This window comes from Salminus brasiliensis, chromosome 16 (genome assembly GCF_030463535.1).
Source record: "Salminus brasiliensis chromosome 16, fSalBra1.hap2, whole genome shotgun sequence".
NCBI classification, from domain to species: domain Eukaryota; kingdom Metazoa; phylum Chordata; class Actinopteri; order Characiformes; family Bryconidae; genus Salminus; species Salminus brasiliensis.
In genome coordinates this window covers 14,784,996-14,805,036 of record NC_132893.1, presented here as the reverse complement: position 1 = coordinate 14,805,036, position 20,041 = coordinate 14,784,996, and the positions used below count along the sequence as shown (strand labels likewise).

Genomic DNA, 20,041 nt, shown 5'->3' with positions numbered 1-20,041 from the left:
TTGAAGGAGACTGGATTGAAAATCAGGCTGAAGCATGGAGCACTGGGCATTAGAAATATGACAGCGTTATGGGTGAATGATGAATAAGTGAGGAAGAATTGAGGACAGGCTGAGGAATAAAGACTCTGAAATAAACAGAATACATGCACAATATTAAATAAAAGTTCAGAAAGGTTCCAGGTCTATATCGTAGTGCTACTAAATGACTTCATTCAGAGAGAGATGTGTATACGCTCAACAGGCAGGAGAAACAAAGCTGATAATTACCACTCAAAGCTTCTAGCAAGACACCAGCTTTAACATGCCTCTGACCGTTTCCACTGGTTAAACTATGGGGTTTTAGCGCCCCCACAAGGACGAAAAGAGGAACAGCAACAGCATCTGAGCAGCAGTTCAATAAACACCAGGACGTTGACTAAGAACACAAATTTAGCACAAATCCACAGAATTACACCATCCATACTAACCTAAAACATTCAGTAGCGCAAAACATGAAGAAATAACAGAAACCATGAAGATTCAGTAATACATATGCAAACACTGAAGCTACATTGCTAAGGAGAAAGCTAGCATAGCAACAGAACTAAGCCATTCCCAAACTAAATGAACAGCAGCTTACTTTGTGTCTCAGACTCTAAATTAAAGGCACCCACAGTCACACAGCTTGAGCAGTTTCTAAAGCTCAGTCTTCCAGAGGAGCTACAGAGCTCGGTCACACCGGCTCGTTCACCCTGCACACTGCTGCAAGACCACGCTGCTGCTTTACAGCGGAGGCTCCTGATTGGCTGAGACTCCGCATTATATACTGACCAATGCGGCTGAAGCTTGGTGAATATTAAATGAGGTCACTGATTTAAGGAGCTTTTGGACAGATCCAGGGTTGGAGATCCACTCAGACATTTACTGAGGATTACTCAGATGCAGTCTGTGAACCTCCTGAAAACTAAGGGTGAAACAGTTAAAGCTACTGAGCGATGTTTGGCCGATTCTTCTCCATATGGATCAGTAAAATGTATTTGTTCACATAATGGTTCAGAGTTCACAGCAACACATTTACAGTTATTGCTCTGTAAGCAGGGGATAAGGCGTGAGACCTCAGCAGCTATATATACAGTGGAGGAAATAAGTATTTGATCATCACTGATTTTGAAAGTTTGTACAGTCTGTTGTACAGTCAATTAAACAGTCTATGATTTTTATGGTAGCTTTATTTTAACAGTGAGAGATGGAACATCAAAAAGAAAATCTAGAAAAGGAATAATATTTAAATAAAAATAATTGAGGGAACTAAGTCTTTGATCCCCTAAAAAACATGACTAATGTTGGCTCTCACAGACCACTGACACACCCTAATCTCAGTGAAGTCGTTACCTGCATGAGAGACACCTGTCCCAAATTGTCACCTGTGTAAAAGGCCAACTGCCAAAAGACTCAGTGACACTCCAACATCTTCACCATGGGCAAGACTAAAGAGCTGTCTAAAGATGTCAGGGACAAAACTGTTGACCCACACAAGGCTGGAATGGGTTACAAAGCCATAAGTAAGAAGTTGGGTGAGAAGGTGACAACTGTTGGTGCAATTATTTGGAAGTGGAAGAAGTACAACATTACTGTCAGTTGACCTAGGCCTGGAATTCCATGCAAGGTATCACCTCGTGGCGTCTCACTGATCATGAGAAAGATTAAAAATCACCAAGAACTACATGGGAGGAGCTGGTTAATGATCTCAAGGCAGCTGGGACCACAGTCTCCAAAAAAAAACATTGGTAATACCCTGAGATGTAATGGTTTAAAATCCTGCAGTGCACGCAAGGTTCCTCTGCTTATGAAGGCTCATGTCCAGTCCTGCCTAAACTTCACCAATGAACATAATGACTCAGAGAGAGACTGGGAGAAGGTGCTGTGGTCAGATGAGACCAAAATTGAGCTTTTTGGCCTCAACTCAACTCGACATGTTTGGAAGAAGAAAAATACAGAATATGACCCTAAGACCCTAAGAAAGGTATTCAAAGAAATTAAAGTTAATTTTTATTTCTTATTTCATGTAATTTTCTCAGTTCTTTTGATATTCTATGTGTCACTGTTAAAATAAAGCTGGCATAAAATTATGAGACGTTTCATTTTTTTTTTTAAATTAAAACTTTTAAAGTAAGTGGGGGGTCAAATACTTATTTTCTCCACTGTACACACACACACACACACAAATTTCTGAAGCATGAGGAAAACGCATAGCCATCCTAGACTTAATATATTAAAGGTTACATTAAAACGCATGTGATCTATAAATGGATAAAAAGACTAAATGGCTACGCTCTGACTGGACTTTTAGATGCACAAATGACATGTAACCTACACACCTCAAGGACAAGAAATCTGACATTTTGTGGATTATACATGTTGACCGAAAGCGATTTGAGAACCAGCTACATGTGTATTAAAGCTCCCACAGTACCATGAAAAGCCTTAGGTATCTACCTTACCAGCTATCTACACTAAACGATTAAGAAACGGTTAGCAATGTGACTGAAATACTCCCACACTTTAGACGCATGCAGGCAATTTTTTGTAGATGCAGCTTTGGATAAATCCCGGGCTCAGTAGGCGCAGCCATCTTTGCGACTCATCAATGCATGTAATGCAAATCAACGTAATCTCGTAATTTAATGCCCATTACATCAGCGCGTCGCCTCAGCCCCACTCCTCAGCATCAGCCAGTGAGGACATCATAAAGGAGGAAGGGTTGTTCATGGGTGCATTCTCAATCACCACATGAGGAGCTGTCAAAACTGTAAGCCAGTTGCCCCATCTGGAGGCCGTTACTAAAAACATACAGACATTGTTCAGCAGTGCAGACACAGAATGAGGACATTTGACTGTGACTCTTTGTTCTAGTGTCTGCGGCTCACATGCCAACAGTGCCAGATAAGTGGCCTGTACTGCTCTTAAACATGTACCCACACAGGCTACAGAATCTAACTTAGCTGAATGATAAGCTACTGGACGCTGCATACCACCATGTTCCTGATTCAGACAGGATGTCATAAAACCAGTGCCTTCATGCCCAAAGACAGGCTTGCTTGGATCACAAAGACCAAGAGCTGGTGCAGATATGAAGGCTGATTTCAAATTTGCAAAAGCAGTGGTTGTGTCTTCTGTGTGCATAAGAGGGGCATGTTGTCCAGGGATACCTTAAAGCAGATTGTATAGTGGTTGTGAAAGAGCAGCATAAGAATTCATTCAAGGTCTACAGTAGTTACAGAGGCCTAAGAAAGCTCACAATTTGTGCACTGCGGTTGGTAATGACACTGCATTAATTGCTGATCGTCTAGCAGGTAAAATTCCTCTGTAACCCTGGGTAACCCCCTGTCCTAAATATTGCACACCAGACCACCACAACTAAGCTTTGTCATGACTGGCATAGTGTCCCTTGCTACCCAAAAATCTCATTCTCACTGCTCAACAAAACATGATGATTCAGATGACTGCAAAATGTATCCAGCCTGTTTTGAAAACCGTGGCACCCGTGTCCATTGATACTGCACATTCCCCACAGTGAATGCAAGCCATGGCTGGCTTTGTGATGCTAATGGAACTAACCAAACAACATTGGCCATATCAATGACAGAAGAAACCCTGTGTGCTATGGGAATGCCATCAAAAATGGTGGATGGGTCAGTAACTAATTGAGGTAGCTTGTCTATATGCTGATACTCTGTAGTCCACAGTTAGCCGCCAAGTTCCGTTAGCTTTACGAACTGGCTACACAGGACTGTTTGAGATACTGTTTTGACCAAGATACCTCTATTCTTAAGCTGCTCTGTGATAGGCTTGATACCCTGCAAAGCTTCCTTGTTAATAGGATATTGTTTAGCACAAAGAGGTTGATGGCCTGTGAAAACAACTGGATCCATATCTAGAAGACCACAATCATCCTTGACAGACCAAATAGGGTGATGAGCCAAATCAGACAGTTTCAAAGAGGCAATGTTCCAAACACAAGAATCAGTATTAATAGACAAAGAAATGTTTTTAAACCTTTCCTACCCAAAATTGGTAAATTAGTTTAAAGCTGGGGCAGACGGAGACATTAAAAACCTCTGTACATTCTTGCACTGCCTTGATAAGCATGGACCATTGTTCAGGTGAAATACCCTGGAAAGATTTCCCCATTGTGTCCTCCTGTAGAAACCTGTCACTGATAATTACTGCTTTAGAGGCTAGAGATTGTATATTTAACAGCCCAAATTCAAAGAGAGAACTGCTTTTACTGAATTGTTTTTAAAAGCAAATTTTCTGGGTGTTACAATTACAAACCATGTGGGAGACAGACACAGAGAAATGACAATAAATTACTATAAAATCGAGTAAATCACGTAAAACACTTACCTGCCCACTATGCATTTCACTAACCTGACTGGGAGGGTAAAGGACCAGCCACTCCCGAAAGCTCTCCCTACGAATTCAGCGCTGATACACCTGTCCCGCAGCCAGCAGTGGATCGTGAAAAGGTGGGTAAACAGCTTGCTCACTCGTTGGTAGGTGGGCAAGGAGGGCAAGGAAGACAATGATCATGGTGATCCTGCTCTTTTTTCAAATGACGTCCAGAAACAGAATAGTGGAGAAAGATAGTGCCGAAGCCATACAGGACACGGGTGCCTGAAAAAAAGGAGATAGTGGTGTTACTCGTTGAGAACTCGTTTTAAAGCAGAATTTCCAACAATGAGAACATCGCCCTAAGGTGTTGTCCTCAGTGACAGAGCAGGTGAAAGAGAAGGCAAAGAGCTAAGGACCTCAAACCAGCAGAGGTGAAAACCAACTGTGGTGGAGATACCCTTGGCTTTTTTCTGGCCACACTGACGCTCCATCTTCCGTCTGTGCAGTTTGGACGGCCTCTACAACAGCAGCTGGTTCAAGCTTGATGACCTCCCCGCAGAGCTCGTCCTTCTCTGGTCGCCATGTTCCTCCAGGGTAAACACAGAAAAAGAAACAACGGTCAGTGGACAGATCACTGTACTGTAACACAGGGAGCAGAAAGCAATAGGATCACAACAACTGGCTCAGATAGAAGAAAATCTAATATTAAACACTATAAAATAGGGGCAGAGAAATTCAAATTCTGCGTCACCATTGCCGTTCACAGCTACGAGTAACTGGGTTCATAATGCATGTGTGGGCATTATACCACAGTGCTAGCTTTTTCTAGCCAATTTGTTGGATTCTGATTGCAACATTTTCAAGGCTAGAACAGAGCACAGTCTGCAGATTCTGTTACATGCTCTAGATCTTTAGGGTGAAATGGGAAGAAGATGGAGAAATCTGGAAAGTTATTAACGAAAACAGTAGCTGTCAAGTATTTCGCTTTAGAATGAGTTTTGGGTTGTGCATAGAACTGAACCATAAAAATTGTGGTTATGCCCCCACGATCACTTCCACGTAAATTTTATCCATAAAAACTGTACCAACTTCCCCATTAAAGAGTACAATAGGCTTTATTACCTGAATGTGGTCAATGATCACAGTGGTGATGGTTGCAGGGTGTTACAATATTCAAACAGCATGAAATCCTTGTTCACTGTAACTATGATTCACATTATGCAGTAGAGGGCATGAAAATCAAGGGTAAGATACATTGAAGTTTACTGAGGATTACTCAGGTGCAGTCTGTGTACTTCCTGAAAATGAAGAGTGACACTGTAAAAGCCACTGAGCGAATCTTGGCAGACTCCTCTCCATATGGAACAGTAAAATGTCTTTTCAGATAATGGTACAGAGTTCACAGCAAGGGATTGTCAGTCATTGCTCAGTAAAAAGGGCATAAGGTGTGAAACCAACACCTTCAATCACATCAAAATGATGCAACAGAGAGAAATTGGAGAACCCTATTTGATATGGAAATGTGCATGCTAGTATAGAGCAATTTTCCTTAAGAATTCTGGACATATGCTGCAATGACCAATACAGTCATTTGCATTTGAAAGCCTAACCTTTCAAAAGATTGTCTTTGGATAGTTGACTAGATATGATGGACTCTGTCGTACCCTACAGACACAGGGAAAGTCCTTAAACACAGGCTTGTGAAATTTCTTATGTGTGTTACAGAACACCAAACCGAGACTGACCAGACAATGGCAGTGGAGGATTTCCATGGGAAAAGCCAACAGCTGTGTTCAGACTCCAAAAGAGGTTTTAGAATCTCAAACTGATGCTCAAGATGGTGCGCAAATAGAGGGAGACATCGCACGTTATCCATAAGGGAGAAAGGAAAGCACCTCAGTACTTAGCTGACAGTTTCAGATATTGAAGATCAGACACTGATCAGTAATACAGGGTATGTAACGTACCACAGAGCTTTAAAGAGGCAAGGTGTTCAACATCACAGATATCTCATTGAAAATTACACATTTACTCTGACCCCCCCCCTCCCAGAAGCTGAACATGCAGTGGTGTTACACCACCACAACTGCAGATGTTACACCAATACACACTTTGATGCAGATGACCGCACAGTACTACCTTCACCTCCACCAGATGGACGTTACAACACGCTCTGATTGTGAAATGTATGTGAAGCAATCAGAGGGATTTGAAAGAAAAGTCAAATACAGGTGAAAAGCTTGTCAGTTTAGATTAAAATGGCTTTACACAGAACCCAGCTGTGCACTGGTCTACAAACACACTGAAATCAGGAGGATAATACTGATGATCTGGGTTGAGGATTATTTACTAGTTTTCCTTCACTTCGAGTGGCACAACACAACACAATCCCGGAACATTGCAGAATTTTCAATGATGAATGTTTGCTTATTTAGATGTTCCATCATGAAGTACAGTAAGCCAGCTGTGATGCTGTGAACCGATTATGCCCCCCACCAACATAATATGCCATTGATTCGGTTTCACAGAGACCTAGTTAAATAAGGTGGCTTAGCAGTCATAACTTAATTGACAATGACTGCTTTAGGTTTTGATTGGGTTTTACAATATTTACAAAAAACAAAAACCATCCTGAGCCCGGGGAAACAATGTGAGCTGTGCACATATAGACAATAGAGAAAGTTTGTGTCTCTCAGTGTAATAAGTATAATAACACTTCCTTAGTGTCAAATCCAAATACAAGGAAAACGGGATGTAATACAACAGGATGTCCAGGTGTAAAAATGAATATCTGTAAGGAAGTTGTGGTGTATTTATTGGCCATGCAGATGTTCATAGGCCTGAAGGAATGGTATGGAGTTGAGGAATGATATGGTGAGGCCCATGGGGTAGATGTGGAAAGGAAAGGGGGCCCCGTTTCCTGACCAAATGTGAAAACTGTACATGAACCGAACGAACATAAGATGTTGTTTAGATTGGACATCTCTTTGGGTGTACGTGACATAGATTTAAACATGGTCCAGATGTGTCTGTGGACCACGTATGTAATGGTGGGGGCTAATGAGTGTTCCTTATGGATGAAATGCAAACATTCTGCATATGGGAACAATCCAACAGAATATGACGTGTAGTAGGGTATAAAAACTCAAGGCATTCCTATGTCGGGGAGAGAGAGATCGAGGGGCACTCAGAATTGGCAGACTCTCTCCACACTGTACTTTTAATTGGAATAAAATATTTCATTGTTACAACTAAAAGACGGTGGTTATGAGTCTCCTTTTTTAAAAAAAAGACCTCCTCTGGAGAAAGACGAAGCGAGACAACAAAGTTCAGTCCAGGCCTTTTCCAAGTACAGGGGACCAAATTCTGCTAAAGCGTTCTGAGTTCTGATGCAACTCACAGGTTAGCTTTTCCATTTAGAACCATTTGGCAATCTGCTTCAACCACATCCTTCTGGAAGGAATATCTGATTTTGAGCAGAATAACAGAATACACTTTTTAACTAGATAAAATAGAATATGTAAAAGACTGATGGAGTCATCTTCCAGTGAGGGGTCTACAGCGTTTCAGAGTTACACTGCTGGAGACAAACTGTATGCCAGTTTTTTTTTTTGTACGGGAAAATTAATTTCCTTCCAGTAGTTCTGCAACTTCACACACAACCAGAAAACATGTAAAACTGTGACCACTTCAGAAAAGCATTTAAAACACATGTTTGAAGTATTAGGAAATCTACTGTGACAGGTGTAAAGAAAAGGTCCAATTACAAATATCCGAGACCCCAGACCTCAAATGTCAATCCTAGATCCCTCTCCCAAGTTAGTTTCAACATGGGTCCATGTTGGATAAAGTAATGTAAAGGGGTGAGATTCTACTTTGAGCTGTTTGAGGTGAGCTGTTCCTCCAATTCGTTGAATTGAAATCTAAACTTGCCACTTTTCTGACAGGACTGGGTAAAGTGTCCGATTTGAAGAAAATGATAAAGCTCAGTATTAGGGAGTCCAGAAAGTGCTTTGAGTTGTTCAAATAAGTTTAAAACTCCTGCTGTGACTAAACAAGAAAAATCCTCTATGCCCCTTAATGTCCAATTACTAAGCCCAATGTCAAGCCCAAGCTGAAGGGATAGATCTGGATTTAAAGAGTGTGGTGACCATAAAGAGATACAATTAGGGACTTCAATATATTTTCTAGAGTCTCTCCAAGAAAGCAACATATTGTACACCACAACGTTATCAGAGAGAAACCCACACACAACCAATAACCCCAGGATATACATATAATTACAGCTAGCATCATTTATAACGTCCATGTTATCTGTTGTATTGTCATCGTTTGTGATAACCACCCCCTTAGTAGACACCTGGTCCACTCCAGGACGATGAGGGAGGAGCGTACGGCTTAAAAGGGCTGTGTGGGAGGCAATAAGGGGGTTCAGCTTGTACAGAATAGGCTGAAGCAGAAGTAGATGCCTGTGAAGCTTTGCAGCCCTCAGATGAAGGCCACTGTACAAAGTGTGTAATCTAGCGCTTTGGTGTTTTGTTTTTGTCAGAAGAGGAGGATCTTCCATTTGCGTTTGAAGACAGCGAACGACTTGCCAGAACAGAAAAAAGCCTGGACGCTTGTCTTTTGTGGATTTTGAGGGATGGCGGGTCAAGCAGAGTCGTGCTTGAAGCTTGAAGGGCTCTTGGTGCGGATCATTCTTTGACTACTGCCATCAAGTACGGAGGGGCTGGTCCGTTCTTGGCCTTGTAGGCCAGCATCAGGGTTATGAATCTGATGCGGGCAGCAACAGGAAGCCAGTGAAGAGAACGCAGCAGAGGAGTGACGTGGCTGAAACATTGAAGGTGACCCATGCTGTTGCATTCTGGATAAGTTGACAAAAGACTGAACAAGCACCCGGGTGTCCTCTCTAGAAGGGTCGAATTCTCTTGATGTTGTACAGGAGAAATCTGCATGACAGAGTTACAGTTGCAACATGGCTTGAGAAAGATAACTGCTCATCCAGGACTACACCAAGGCGTCAAGCTTCTGTAGATGGAGTGGCCGGTGAGTTCTCAAAGGAGATGGCAAGATCGTTTTGAAGTCCAGCAGTTCCCGGGATGTACAGCAGCTCTGTCTTGCTGGGGTTGAGTTTGAGGTAGCGAGCTGCCATCCAAGAAAAGACATCAGCGAGACATGCTTAGATGCGGGTAGAAACCTGTGTCAGACGGTGGGAAAGAAAGGATGAGTTGAGAGTCATCGGTGTAACAGTGGTAAGAGAATCTATGAGATTTACCAAGAGAGCTAGTGTAGAGTGAGAAAAGAGGACCAAGAACCCAGCCTTGTGGAACGCCAGGAGCGAGGTGTGGAAAAACAAGAAGCGGACGTGTCCTAACTAATGAGCACCAAGCTTCTATGTTACCCAAAGACAAGAGTTTTTGCAGAATCTAGTTAAAGGTATATTTAAAAAACAGCCTACCTTACAAGCTAAAGATGAAATCCAAGTAAAAAAAAAAAAGGGTGTGAGGAGAAATCATTAAAAAGGTAAATAAGCGCTGAGCACAGATCATCATGGTCCAGTTGTGCAGTTAGATTGGTAGAAATCTGATGCCAATAAATAAATAAATATATAAATAATAAACCCAAATCCAAATCCAATCCAAAATGTATGTAGAAAGGTGCTAAGGTCACCTAAGGAAGACAAATCCAAAGCTGCATATGGCTCATGCCATATTAGAGTTTGTTTCCCTAACAACTGTTAATGCCAAATTAATATATGGTGTGAAATTATGGGTCCAAAATATAGTTTACAGTATCTAGTGGAAACATCACAAAATAAGACCTTGTAATTTATATGGGGCTACAAGAGCGGCATAAATTATGAGCACTTTGACTCAGGCATGTTGATCGAGGTTTTAAGGTAAATGTCTGAGCATACATTTTAAAATCTAGAAACACAAGACCACCATCTTACTTACATCTCTGTAAAGTGGATAATTTAATTCTAGGTCATTTACCACTCCAAATATACATGGGTAATACCTTAGAGTGTATCCCAATTTTTTTTAGGAAGGGCAAAGGTATCATAACAGAACTAAATAAATAAGATGCCTTGTCAGTGGACAATTGTGGCAAATCTAAGGAAAGGAAAAAGGGGGCAATATCTAAGGTTTCCTTTGGGACATCTGATTTATATAATTCTGAATAGAACCTGTAAAAAGCTTCATTGCTTTTTACATGTTCTGTAAGTAGTTCTCCATCATGAGACCTTATTGCTGCAATATTTGAAAATTTCTCATTACTGAGTTTTAGCACCAAGAGGTGACTGGGCCTGCTTCCATTAAAATAGACATTATAATAAGGTACATTAATTATAATACAACCCTTATAATAAGGAATTCTGAATAGAATAATATTGAGCTCATTTTTAAATAAAACTTTTTTTGTATTGCAATATTACCAGAAAGTGTTGATTGCACTTGAATTTCAACTTGAAGCACAAGAAAGGTCCAGATTTTTGTGTCTTTTCTGTCACCAAGATACAAAAGCAATATAATTATTCCTAAAGAAACCATTCACTGTTCCCAACAAACCTTTGATCGTCCACTGAACCCTGATTAAACAGAAGAAATTTGGTTAATTCACTCGTAAATTCAGAGCCAAAAGATTTGTGCTTGCAGATAAAGTATGTTGCTTAGTGCTCGGATTAAGATGTTGCAAGCAGTCGAGTAAAGACAATGTGGTAATACATAGCTTAAGCTTGGAGATAGCGGCCAGCTGACTGAGAAATATCACCCCCTGACCTGTTTAGTTAATAAATGATTATATATCTGCTCCCACCACTAACCGAAATAATCATATCTGCTCCTACCACTAACTGAAGGTCCAATATATTTGTTAGATCATCTAACAGAAAAGAACTGGTATCTCTTAGAGCGTAAACTGAAATAAAGGCAATACTTCCATTTCTTACTTTTGTAGTAATGTATGTTATTCTCCTTTCTTCACCCCTTCCTTGGTTTCAAATAGTAATCTCCCAAATCTTCTGTACATAGATAAGAACTCCTTTAGTTGTTATTTGCAGTTGCATAAGAAGCAACTCTATAAAATTTATTGCATTTGGGAATATCAAAATCTCTTAAATGGGGCTCTTTAATCAGACCAAGGTCAATTCATTTTATGAACGTTTAAACCATTAAAATATTTCAGCTCAAGACATTCAAAACCATATAGATTTAAAAATAAACTCAAGTATAACAAGACTTTTAATTTCCAAACTCCAAAAGAACTGAACACAGCTTAAACATCAAATTATAAGTGAACTGAACCTCGCACCAGTTAGTTGAGGTGAAAACCAGCTGTGGTGGTGGAGCAGCCCTCTGCCATTTGATGACCTCCTTGCAGAGCGCCTGGATAGATCACTCCTCCATGTTTGCCAAGTTTTTCGAGAGTAAACACAGACAGAAACGTAAACGATTGTTATTGAGTCCTGCACAGTAACACAGGGAGCAGAGAGATTCTTCTTTTTTCTTTTGTGGTCTTCATCTTTGTCTTTTCTTTGGCTTTTTTGTCTTGTTTATCCTCTTTGTGTTTATAGTTTTCTTCTTTTATCTTTGTCGTTGTTGTCTTTTTCTTTTTTTTTCTTTTTTTAGGTTTTGACTTTGTCTCTATTGTCTTTCCTTTTTTCCTCTTTTCTTTTTTCTTCTTCTTTTCCTTTGTTTTTCTTTTTTCTTTACTTTTCTTTGTCTTTGTATTTGATTTCTTTGTCTTTATTCTTTGTCTTTATTCTTTGTCTTGATTTTCTTTGTATTTCTCTTCTTCGTCTTTGTCTTGTTTGTCTTTTTTTCTTTGTATTTTCTTAGCCTTCTTCTTTTCCTTCTTTTCCAGTTTTTTTTCCTTTTCTTTTCTTGGTCTTTGTCTTCTTATTCTTCATCCTCATTGTCTTTTCTTCTTTGTCATTTTGTCTTCTTTATCCTTTTCTTCTTTGTATTTTCTATTTGTCATTTTATTAGTTTTCTTTTATGTTTTTCTTTGTCATTCTTCTTTGTCTTTTCTTTTTTTGTTTTCTTTGTATTTCACTTCTTTGTCTTTGTCTTTTTTTCTTTGTATTTTTGTTGTCTTCTTTTGTTGTTTTTTTCTTTCTTGGGGGTTTTGACTTTGTCTCTATTGTCCTTTCCTCTTTTCTTTGTATTTCATTTCTTTGTCTTTTTATTCTTGCTTTTTTCTTGGTCTTCTTATTTGTCTTTATCATCTTTTTCTTGTCTTCTTTGTCTTTTTCTTTTTTCTTCTTTGTTTTTTATCTTTGTCTTTTTTTCTTTGTGTTTTCTTAGTCTTCATATATATATATTTTTCTTTTATTCTTTTCTTGGTATTGGTCTTTTATGTCTTCTTTATCCTCTTTGTGTTTATAGTTGTCTTCATTTATCTTTGTCGTCTTGGTCTTTTTTGTCTTTGTCTTTGTCTTTCTCTTTCTACTTTCTTTCTTTTTCTCTCTTGTTTTCATTTCCCTAGATTTTCATCATCTTCTTTGTCTTCATTAATCTTTTTCTTCTTTTTCTGCTTTGTCTTTTTGTTTCCTTTATCATTTTCTTCTTTGTATTTTCTATTTGTCATTTTATTTGTCTTATTTTATCTTTTGTCTTTATCTTTATCTTCTTTGTATTTCACGTCTTTGTCTTGTTTGTCTTTTTCTTCTTTGTATTTTTGTTGTCTTCTTTTGTTTTTTTTTTCTTTTTTGAGGTTTTGACGTCTCTATTGTCTTTCCTTTTTTTCCTCTTTTCTTTTTTCTTCTTCTTTTCCTTTGTCTTTGTCTTCTTTTTTGTCTTCATCATCTTTTTCTTGTCTTCTTTGTCTTTTTCTTTTTTATCTTTGTCTTTATCTTGTTTTTATTTGTCTTTTTTGTTCTCTTCTTTTTGTTCTGTCTTTCTTTTTTCCTCTTTGTTTTTTATCTTTGTCTTTTTTTCTTTGTGTTTTCTTAGTCTTTATATATATATTTTTTTCTTTTATTCTTTTCTTGGTATTTGTCTTTTTTGTCTTCTTTATCCTCTTTGTGTTTATAGTTGTTTTCATTCTTTCATTTCAGTCTTTTTTTTCTATTTGTCATTTTATTTGTCTTATTTTATCTTTTGTCTTTATCTTTTTCTTTCTTTTTCTTTCTTTTCTTTGTATTTCACGTCTTTGTCTCTATTGTCTTTTTCTTCTTTGTATTTTTGTTGTCTTCTTTTGTTTTTTTTCTTTTTTGAGGTTTTGACTTTGTCTCTATTGTCTTTCCTTTTTTTCCTCTTTTCTTTTTTCTTCTTCTTTTCCTTTGTCTTTGTCTTCTTTTTTGTCTTCATCATCTTTTTCTTGTCTTCTTTGTCTTTATCTTGTTTTTATTTGTTTTTTTGTTCTCTTCTTTTTGTTCTGTCTTTCTTTTTTCTTCTTTGTTTGTTATCTTTGTCTTTTTTTCTTTGTGTTTTCCTTTTGTTTTTCTTCTATTCTTTTCTTGGTATTTGTCTTTTTTGTCTTCTTTATCCTCTTTGTGTTTATAGTTGTCTTCTTTTATCTTTGTCGTCTTGGTCTTTTTTGTTTTTGTCTTTATCCTTCTTCTTTCTTTCTTTCTTTCTTTCTTTTTCTCTTTTGTTTTCATTTCTTTAGATTTTTTGTCATCTTTGTCTTTTCTTTGCCTCCTTTAATTTTTTTCTTCTTAGACAACTGGATTAGGGTGAACTTATGTTAATGTCTGCTCTCTGTTCTGATTATCAATTACATTCTTAGACTCTTTCAGTGACAGACAGGCCTGATTCTGGATCCTAACAGAGTACGTTAGATTACCTAATAAAACATCTAGAAGAAGAAATGAGAGGAGAGATGAGTGAGGGAGAGTTCAACTCCACTAAAAAAAAAAAAACAGGTTTGGACTCACAGAGCTGATGCCTCTGTTGGGTTTTGCTGCTACGTTCTTCAGTGTTCTCCCACTCTAACATACTGGTTCCAACAGCGACTGGAAGTTCCTCTGAACGGAGAACTATTTAAGGTCCTGTAGGAGGTCAGCAGGAGGACACCTACTGACCCTGACCTGCTGGAGAGAATGGCACACTGCATTGGGCCTCGCTGTGACGTCACAGATGATGTCATAAAGTAGGGTTCCGACCCAGGTCCACCGACGCAGCTGCACTTGGATCAGTGCCAGGAGCTCACTGCTGACTGGACTTTCCCTTACCAGCAGCTCTGCCTCTAAACCAGTACAGACCTCCCAGTAAGACCAGTGCAGGCTGGGGTCCGCTGGTTTAGTGGAGCAGAAGAGCTGAGAGAATTATTTATTTATTTGTCTATTTAGTCTGAAAGGAATCGTAAAAGCTGAGAGAGAAAGAGAGTGTGTGTGTGTCATTCTGCACTGTGATGCTTTACTGTGTGGGTTTAATAGCACCCCCTACAGGAGCCTGAACTCACCTCTCTAAAAAATAAAAGCTTAAAATCTCACAGAAACCTTTGTGGTTCTTTTAGAAACAAACCTGGTTACAGAGTGAAGACCAGAGTGAGGAGTAAGAGAAGATCAAACCCATCAGATCTTTATTATAGAGAATCTGCTGTTTAGGACGTTCAGATTCAGCAGTGATTCAGAGAGCTGGACAGGTCAGACAGGGTCACTGCAGTGAAATTGTGCTTCACTGTAGAGAAACCTACCCATTCTGATTTCTTTGCAGTGATCTTGAATGGAACCAGATGTCGGTCGCCATGACTACAACTCCGATATAGCCATTTTATTTCCTATCCAAACCCACCAGTGAAGCTACACGTGTCTTCTGAGTCACGGTGAGCAGAAAACACTAAAGGTTTCAAGCCAAATTAAAACATCTTAGAGAAAACAAGGACTGACTACACATTTATACTCAAAGGACTGGATACAATAAAATGTCCTTCTCTAAACACAGGCCTCCTTTGGCATGGGACTGTACAAATGACACAGGCAGAAATAATCAGGGTCAACACAGTAGAAACAGAATTGTGGCCAAAATACACGGGAAAGAAACAGACTTATTTACCACTCAGATAATAAGGCCTTGAATGCACAGGATAATACAGCAGCCACCAAGCACAAGCATTGCAATCCATATGATGAGACTAGAGAGAATGACCAAAAACCTTTTCCAGTTACAAAACATGGAATCCAACCATCCCATTAAGACTGCTGTACTCAACCCTAATTTCAGTCCTGAAGCACTTTGGCTGTAAAAGCTACATAGGACACCCACATGTCATTCCTTAAAGTAGCATTGGTAAGTGTCTTAAACATGAGAACAGCTCAGCCCGTTTGGATGCAACACCCAGAAAATTACAAGAGACATTGGTAGGATTGACAAAACAGTGCATTTTCCTGGTGTGTGAAAATGTGGCCTGAGAACAATTTGTTTGATTGCTACAATTATTGTGGTTCCTATCAGAGTCCTGGGTTCCTGAAAGGATGCCAAGGGTGCACAATGTTCTGGGCCATATTCCGCAGAAAGTGTTCAAAATAGTCCAGAGTTAATTTCTGTTCTGGGCACATCCCCAACCTAAAAGTCCATTTCTGTTCCAACTGAAAAAGCGTCCTGGATCAGATCTGATCAGATGGTGGGAAGCAAGCAACACAATCAGTCCAATGCCGTTGTTCAAATGATGCTGTGTCAAGACTTATCCTGTCACAGTCTTTGCCCTTCAGAGTCATCGCAGGCAGCAAAGGCAGCACTACGCTCACACCTTATACTGTCGTCAACGTAGGATGGAGTCAGGATGATTGTTTACCAGCCGTTGCCATTGACTCTTCAGATGGTCACATCTTCTGATCACACACATCTTAAAATACAAACAATAACAATAACAAGTGCCACTCAGGTCATTTGAAGAGAACTACACAGAATACATTGATCAAGTACATAAGGAGTACATACAGTCAAGGCGGAGTCTGCACACTCCTTTCACCTTCTTCACATTTCATTTTGTTTACACACTTATTCTACAATAGACAGTTCTACACAACTCTACACAATGACAAAGTCAAAGCAGGTTTTTACACATTTGTGGTAATTTATCATAAAATAAAGTAAAATCTCATATGTTCAAAAGTAGAAGAGGAAGAAGCCCTGAGAGGAACCAAGACTCAAAAGGGGAACCAGTCCTCCCCTGGTCAACACCAGATAGCACAACAAATGACAGAACAAGAATAAAAATCAACAAAAGAAACAATAGTGAATTTTAAGAGCTGCTGCAAAGGTGACATCAAGCCAAAAATGAGAGTGAGCAATGTGAAAGTGCATGCAGGTAAATAGTCATATGCACAGCTATGCAGTGAAGAGAGAATGACTCAATATGAGAACCCAGAGCAGGACAGCATATCAGTGGGCAGCGAGAAAGAGGGGGAAGGAAAAACATTAGGATTAGGAGGAGCGCAGCAAAACAGGGGGATTTACTAAGGAAAGGAGGAGCGCCAAAGACTGCGTAGGAAGCAATAGGAGGTCAGGTTGTGCAGATTAAGCTGAAGTCATGGCAGAAATCTGTAAAGCTTCGCAGCCCTCAGATAAAGGCCGCTGAGGCCTCATAATGTAAAGAGTGCGACTTAGTTAGTTTGGGTTTCATTTTGTATAAACTTTCCCTTTACTATTTTCATTGAATTCTATCAGTTTAGTATCACTGGAACTGAAAGTATTTGGCTGTGTCATATTGAAGCCACACTACCACATCACAGAGACAGCCAAGCAGCTACAGACCTGTAGGCAGGTAAAACAGAATGAATTGCTGATGGACAGCCAGACAGCCAGATTTGCACACGACCACTTGGACAGACAAACAGCTAGCCAGAACTGTTGTAGATGGATAGTCACAGTTTACATGTAGACAGACAGCCAGCCAGAGTAGCACACGGATGAACAGAAAACCTGAGTTGCACATGGGCATACAGACAGTCACACAGCTGCAGACAAATATTCAAACTATTGAGACAAGGTAGCTCATCCCCAGTTTAAACAAGTATCTAGACTGGACTGGAAGATGATGTTAAATGAATTATTGGAAACTGGTTACATGTACTTTCTGCTGCAGTGAGTGTGAGAGGGGCAAAAGGAAGGCAAAGGGAGCCAGAATACCTTATCCTTGTTGGGCGGATCCACCTTCTCTTTGTGTGAATTAATAAATGACTTGATGCACAAGACATGACCCGAAACATTCAGTACAACTTCATACTCGCAGCCCTTGGCAACTGGTCACACTTAAACAAAAATCATCTTTGAGAACTAAAATCAGACTGTTTCACATAGAGAATTGTCAGACAGAGTGCAGGTGTATGGTCAAAGTCAGTCAGACAGCCACAAAGTTTTAGATGGAGAAACAGATACAGGGCTACAGTGTATAGGGCTACAGTGTACAGACTAGGGTTAGGTTTCCAGACACCATTGCAGATGGACATGGATAAACAACAAAAAAAAGCCAGCCAGCATTGCAGCCAGAGTCTTAACAGAATGAACTGCAACAGATGGATAGACAGCCAGACAGTAGCAGAGTGACAAACACATAGTTGCACAAGGACAACCAGCCTTCCAGAAAGCCACACAGTTGTATACAGACATTCAGCCAGCCAGAGTTGCAGATGGACATGCAGACAGCCATAAACAGTTGTACAGTGACCCAGCCAGCCACGAAGTTGTAGACTGACATCTAGTCAGCCAGAGTTAAAGATAGACAGAAAGTTTGCCAAGTATATAGACAGCCACAGATGGATGGACAGCCAGATTTGTACACTAACAAAAAGACAGCCACCCAGACAAACAACCAGCCAGCGTTGCCCACAGAGAGACAGCCATCCAGTCAGCCACAGAGTTGTAGACAGCCAGTCAGCCCCACTGTACATGTATAGACAGCCAGCCAAAAAGTTGCACATGGACGGTTGGACAGACATCAATCTAGAATTGCACACGGATGGACAGCCACCCACCCAGCAAGAGAGTTGCACACGGGCATGAAGACAGCCAACCACAGTTGCAGACAGATAGTCAGGCTGTGATGAGTCAAGGTAGCTTTAAAGAAGTTTAAGTAAGACTCTAGTGTGGAAGATATGTTCAAATGTATTATTGTAAACAGGTTACATGTAGTTCTACTCCTGCTGCAGCGAGTGTTAGGGGGCAAAATGGACGCAAAGGGAGCTGGGATACCTTGTCTTTGTTGGATGGATCCACCTTCAGCCAGGGAGGCGGTCCTGAGAACCTGTAAGACAAAAAAGAAAGTCAATACATGTATGGAAACTGAATGATCACTTACCTGTTATGTCTTGAGGAATGTGTATGGTAATAGCGCTGTGGGTGTTTGCATGTTTAAACATAATTGACGTCATCCCTCTAAGGACGTACTGGTTTATTCTGGGGCTGGGCTTAAAACCTAAATTCTCAGCAGGTGTATTTAGTGGCGGTTGACTCTCTAATGCAGGTCAGACTCTACCCGTGCAACTGTGTCTGAATTGTCACACACAGTTGCAGATGGTCTTGGATGGGCAGCCAGACAGACAGCCAGCCAGAGTTGCGAATGGAGACCACCAACCAGAGTCGCCTATGAATAGACAGTCAGTCACACACAGTTGTCAGCCAGTGTAAATGAGTATCTAGGGTGGAGGACACCTTAAATGTATTATTGTAAACAGGTTACCTGTACTTACCTTTTAATCCTGCTGTGGTGAGTGTCAAGGGGGCTAAATGGAGGCAAAGGGAGCCGGGCCGGGACCACTTGTTGGCCGGATCCACCTTCGGTGAAGGAGGTGCTACTGGAGTCCTGAGAACCTGTAAGACAAAAAAGAAAGTCAGAGTGGTCACTTACAGACGTAACCGACAGAAGTGTCTGACAGTGAAGTGGATCTAAAACACACAGTTGCTGTATCTTGACTTTAGTAAAATTATGAAGACTTTCATAACTTGCAGCTGTAGTTACACTCAATAATATACATTTGTATTGCTAATTAAGCTGGTTTAAAGCCCTATTTGGACCGGATTAGTTTTACCTGGCAAACATCGATTGCCTCGATTTTGTGTGTTCCTGTAGTGACCACAAATGATAGCTAAAACCTTCAATTTCTTTTTTTCAGTTTGTTTCACAATAGGTGTTTGTAGACTCAGGGTTAACTTGAGGTTTCTTACGCTCCTTGACCAACAAATAAATAAATAAATAAATAAATAAATAAACCCAGCTGGATATGTTGGATTATTGCAAAACATGACATGCAGTAAGGACGTATTAACATGCAAATATGTAAATGATGGACAGAGTGGCTGTTTGGCAGGCTTTTTTGTCGACAAGTGTATAGAACATGCTTGGCTAACTGGGTGTAATAGCTTCTGCCACTTTATGTTCGGTTATGCTATATAATATATTGTATAATTTTACCTAGTGGAATTAAGAGCTAGTGTACAGTAGGGGTGTGCAATCTTGACAAAAACGCAGATCAATATTTTCTTGGATTCTGCAGACAATGATAATTAGACAATACTTTGCATCTTTGAAAATGTGTTTAGAAAAAGCTAGAACAATGCAATAAAGTAAACAAAAACTGCATGTGTTACTGACATTACAAACTTTTACAAAATCTTTTTTTTTACATTAAATTGATTTTACATGAATGTAATATATATTTTACACTGAAAATGACAATAACATGAAATAAATGTAAATGTTTTAAGTTTTATTATTTTAC

At 39.7% G+C, this 20,041-nt stretch overlaps 1 pseudogene; it reads left to right on the top strand.

The window, feature by feature from the left end:
- Nucleotides 1-1,456: 1,456 nt before the first annotated feature.
- On the top strand, nucleotides 1,457-6,252 carry LOC140537250 (uncharacterized; annotated as a pseudogene).
- Nucleotides 6,253-20,041: the final 13,789 nt, after the last annotated feature.